This window comes from Arachis duranensis, chromosome 2 (assembly GCF_000817695.3).
Source record: "Arachis duranensis cultivar V14167 chromosome 2, aradu.V14167.gnm2.J7QH, whole genome shotgun sequence".
Taxonomy (NCBI): domain Eukaryota; kingdom Viridiplantae; phylum Streptophyta; class Magnoliopsida; order Fabales; family Fabaceae; genus Arachis; species Arachis duranensis.
Window position 1 is genome coordinate 82,293,268 of NC_029773.3, and position 6,000 is coordinate 82,299,267.

Sequence of the window (6,000 nt, forward strand, 5' to 3'; positions counted from 1 at the left end):
ATCGTTGTGTCGTGCATCGCAATACAGTTGTTAAGAGATGGATGGCCCCCTTATACTGTTGTTTGTTTGGATAATGGGAGCATATGTCGTGAATAATACTTGTTTCTCGCAATTAGCTTCCAGTTGTTTGCGTACTAATTAGTCAACGATAATAGTTATATTTTTTTATGTGCAATTTCATCATTTTTTATATTTTGAATGTTAATTATAACCAACGTAAATTAATTCAGGTTGAATCATTAACGTTGATTAAGAAATTATGTACTAAAGTCTATGACACAATTTACGCAACATTTAGATAATTTGAGTCTGAACGACATATGTGATGACGATTATTTTTAAGAAGTATTTTATATTTAATAATTTTAAAAAATAAATAAATCATAACCTACATTTTACAGATTTTGAAATAAAAAAGAAAAAGTAAAATATAACTTACATTTTGTAGGTAAAAAAAATTATAAATCCATATACTAATGCAATTACTCCATACAACTTCATTTCAACAGATTATTTTATTTTTTTGTTCATACTAAAAGTTATTAGCTACAAAAATCTCTAACAAACTTTAAATAAGACAATTAGATTATAAAATTATTATTACAAGATAAATTAGTCTTCTATAAAAATAACCAAAAATAAATCTATCCGATGAATTTTTAAAAAATAAAAATTTGTCAAAAAATATCAGATATAAATTTTTTTAAAAATTAATTTAATTTTTTTAAAAATTAATTTAATTTTTTATTCATAATAAATTATAGAGATAGATCTAATTAGAAATTAAAAGAAATTATAAGATTTGTTGAAGTAATTAATTTTTACGTGAAAGAATAAAAAGAAATATAGTGTCAACATCAGTCATTCGAGCATTTCTTTATCCTGGTGATGCAAAATGTCAAAGATAGATAATTGAATTAGAAATGAACACATTTTGGTGAATCGAAGGGAGCTATATATTTGATTGGACAAGATGATGATACCAAAATCAAGTGAGAAGCTAAGGGAGCAGGTAAAGTCTTTGAATAACTGATTTGATGTTGAAGATTGATTGGGTTTTGGAGGCCCCTATATCCCATAGAGATGCTTTAATGAAATGAATCGAGATGAAATAGAAACTATTTAGTTTGCAATTTGCTAAGATTGTTGAAACAGGATATGCATAATCTAGTTCAAAAGGAAGGGTATTGTGACTCTTTAGGACAAGCACATGTGTATGTTTAACTATTTTGGGTGAGTCAAGTCTAACAGTTATGTCAATTTTTATTGAGTGGCACAAACGTTACCAAAGGGTCTAGTCTCAAACTATGACATTTATTAGCATCATAAAATTTTGTAATGGCTTGAGTGAAAAACAAGGATGAAATTAAGGATTTTTTATTTCATTATTGATGAAGAGAGTGAGATTTACGAGAATATTAGAGAAAATGGTGTTTAACAGGGATCTGGGGGCGCGTTTTTTGGGAAGCACAATACGCAAAGTGCGTATTCCCCTACAATACGCAAAAACCGTATTGCGTGCATGGTCGACACGCGTCAAAGAACTGCAAGCCCGTGAATAAGGTGATGTTTGACTGTCTCTCTCTCGTCAATGTACATGAGCTTCCCCAATTTACAAACATTTTCAGAGACAACCACAGTTTCAAACGTTTCTTTCCTTCTACTCTTTAATACTTCTTCAGTTCTATCCTTCCATGCTTCCTCCTGCAGAGACTTCATCTTCATTTATCAAATTTATTGTTTCTTCAAGTTTTAACAAGTAAGTTATTTAAATATTATTAATATAATTAGTAGATTAACTGTGTTTTTTTTATTTGAAATAGAGATAATGTGATAATAATATATATAGTTATTATTTAAATTAAATAGTATTTATTTATTAATAGTTAAAAAAATATATAAATAAAAATTATACCTTTATTATATATTTAGATGAATGATGATGATATTAATTAGTAATTAGTACTAATAAAATATATTTTAAATTTAAATTTAATATTTTAGTTAGGCTATTTAAATCAGAAAATAAAATATAATTGTGAATTTAATTTATATGTTAGAAAGTTTAAATTTAAATAAATATTTAAATATGTTTCAGTTTTAATTTTATATTAATATTTGAATTTAAATATTATATTTATAATTTAAATTTAAATATATTTTAAATTTAAATATGTATTTAAATTTGACTTTAAGTTTACGTTGGTTTTGATTATAAATTTAAATTTGAATTTGAATATATTTAAAATTTAAATTTATATTTAAATCTACCTTAAAATCTGACTTTAAATATATTTTGGCTTTAATTAAATATTTAAATTTAAATTTAAATAAAATTTGAAAGTATGAAAATACATATTTATAATTTAAAATTATATATTTTTTGAAATAAAATACAGTCCAAAAAAATGTAGTTAATTACATTTTGGTTGGTTTTCGGTATTTATTTAAAATTGAGTAAATATATATTTTAATAATTTAAATTTAGATATAAATTAAACATGTTTCGAATTTAACTATATATCTAACTTTGAATTTGAATATATTTATAGTCATAATATATATTTAAAATTGAGAATATTTTTAATTGTTAATTTAATATGTATTTAAATATATATTTAAGTTTGATATAAAATATTTTTTAATTTAAATATATTTTAAATATGTTACAGATATTTGATATTTTTTATAAATATCTAAATATAATAAATTTAAATAAGAGTTAATTTTTTAAATTCAAATTTAATTTAAATATGAATATTTAAATTCAGACTAATAAAGTTTATATAATATATTTTTTTCAGGAAAAAATAAACCCAGAATATGGTTCGTGACATTACGCGTCCTGAAGATCATATTGTTGAATATCTGGATCGTCCACCATATGTAATTATTTTTTATCTTTGTTCATTTATTATTATTATTGTTCTTATTGTTGTTGTTGTTTTTGTTTTTGATACTCATTATATTTCTTATTTTGTTTCAGAATTCAAGAGATTTGGGATCAAGATATCTCCACCAAGATGTGTATGATCCCCGAGTTGAAATCGAGTTACGGGATAGTGGATTTTATCACATATCTCAGATACTAGGAAAACTTACTTTGCACAATGCACTTATCAATGCCTTGATTGAAAGATGGCGCCCGGAAACTCACACATTCCACCTTCCATACGACTACCTCATCCCCTTGGTATGCTGGTGCAGTTTCAATCTCGACTGCTGCTGATGGATCTTTTTGTACCATTGCTTCAAACCACGACGGCAAAGCTTCATAAGAAGCTTCCCAACCACCAAAAAGGTTTGCAATTGCCTTTTGCTTCGCGAGCCATGCTTTGCGGTAACTTGTCGTATAATTGAATTTTGACTGCACTTCAGCAATTATTGATTTCACTTTCAAAGATGGATCAGCTTCAACCAATGGCTTTATCACCTCTGCAATCATGTCTGAATTTAGCTTGGCATGATCTTGAGAAATTCTAGTTCTAGTGCATGTGTGACTACCATTGTATCGCCTTACAACCCAACAAAACTTTCTCTTAATAAGACTAGCTCTAATAAGCCAATCGCAACTTCTTCCGTATTGTACACACTTAGCATAAAAAGTCGTTGGCTCAGATTCACACACCCGGTAATCCACTCCCCTGCGAATTGTATAATCTTTAATTGCTGCAATAACAGTCTCTCTAGAACTGAATTCCATGCCAACAACAAATTCACCGTCCGAAACAACAACAGGATCTACAGCAATAACAACAACAAATAATTCTAACTATTGCTTTACAATTCAATAATAGTAATAATAATAATAATAATAATAATAATAATAATAATAATAATAATAATAATAATAATAATAACTGCTTACTTGAATTGATATATTCAGGAAATTCTGGTGCATTCATAGCGTCTACATCCAAGGCGTGCATGAAAGAAGGCTCTCTAGATGGATATTGGCTCGCCAGTGCATTTGCCACATCTGCTACGTTAGACTCAACTATTATATCATCTTCACCCACTTCTTCAGTTGGACCAACAATATAGTAGGTGCCCTCAAATTCCCCTTCGCTTTCACTGTTATAAACAGTCCAGTCGATATTAGCCTCTGGTAAATCAACTTCAACTAATTCTTCAAACTCAACATACAATTCGAGAATAGACACTTGTGCCCGTGTTTGTTGGTAGATCGAAAACATTCCTTGCATACTTCTTTCGTCATCCACATTCATCATTTGAAACTGAACGAAACCACCGAACACTAAAACAGGCTGTCTATAAAAAATATGAACGACTCTCTTTAATACTTGATTATCACCACATTGACAAAGTATACTCTTAAATTCCTCGTATGTTATTGCAAAAGGAATAACAATATTACGTGGATTCTCACAAACAAAACTCACACCCTCAGATGTTTGGGGAAAGATTTGACCATTATAATACATTTTCAAACTAATACCTCTCTCCATTTTTATACTCTTACATTCTCAAAAAAATAAAACACTCTCACACTCAATCAACCTAATACCGTTCCTCCTTTTATAGTACTTCAATTATAATTTTTTATTTACGAAAATACAATACGCAATTTGCGGATTAACAATACGCAATTTGTGTTTTTGCAATTCGCAGTCTGTGGATTGACAATACGCAGTCTGTGTATTGACAATACGCAGACTGTGTATTGTCCCTTTAATATTAAAAAACACAATACGCAGACTGTGTATTGTCCCTTAAATATTATAAAATTACAATCCGCCCTTTGCGTATTGTCCTCATGGCTGTGGCAGGCAGAATCTGCTCCTGACAATTCGCAGAGTGCGAATTGTCCCGCCACCAATAATTTTGCAAAACACCCTTACTTCCAATATTGAGGCATTACACCAGGTTTTTTACAATAACTAAAAAAATGAACCTGAAATTAAAGGAAGGCAGATTTAATTATCTTTTATTCTTTAGTGACTATATTTTTTTGGCTACTTAATTTCATTTATAAATAAATGTTATCACTACTAGAAAATAATATATTACAGACAAATTTTTAAGATAAAATTTTACTGTCGAAAATATCGATGAATTTTCGAAAGATTTTTTGTAAGTAAAAAAACTAAAACATTTTAAAAAAATTTACGAACAAATTATAAAATCTCTCGATAATTCTGTCGATAAAATTGAAATTTTGATTTCAGACTTATTACCACCAGAAAATCCATTCGCTATCACTTAAAAAATCTGTCACAAATTTGAGTCTCTCTCTCTTTCTCTCTCAGACGTGACTTCTCCATCGCACGAGCTTTCTCCACCGCTAACGTCGTCGCCACTTGCATCGCACAAGCTCCCTCCACCGCCACTCTCATTGCGTCTGCTCCCTTTGCCGCATCATCACACGAGCTCTTTCTACTACCGCTCTCGTCACACGAGCTTCCACCACCACCGCTCTCATTGCATCTGCTTCCTCTGGCGTTCCTTCCATCTAACCTCAACTGGCTTTCTCAATTCTTCTCGTAACCATCTCTAATCTCAACTCTTCAATTTTTTACGCTAATTTTAATTAGGAATTTATTTGTTCTTGATACAGATGGAGTGTGAAATTTAATACTTTTGAACTTTTACTCGTGTTTTTGTGTGAATTTTAGGTATACTATGCTTTTGTGATTTTGTTCTTTGTGATAAACCTTAGGGTTCAATTTTTCTATGCGAATTTTAGGTTTTTCATACTCTACTTTTGTGCTTCATTAATCTAGCTCTGTGATTATTTTGTTAATTCATATGATGTTTAGCTTTATTGGATTATTTACATTGCTGAGAAATGCAAAAAGAAGAAGTGTAGGGTTTTGGATTTTGAGATGCAAAATTACTCTAAATGAAATTTGAAAATAGTTTTGGCTTATTCCAATGTTTTAGTTATATAAACAGAAACAAAATATCCATATGGTTTCTATGTGTTTTGTTTGTGACCTTTATGATTGTTTTTAGGATTAGAGATTTCTGGTGTTGGAA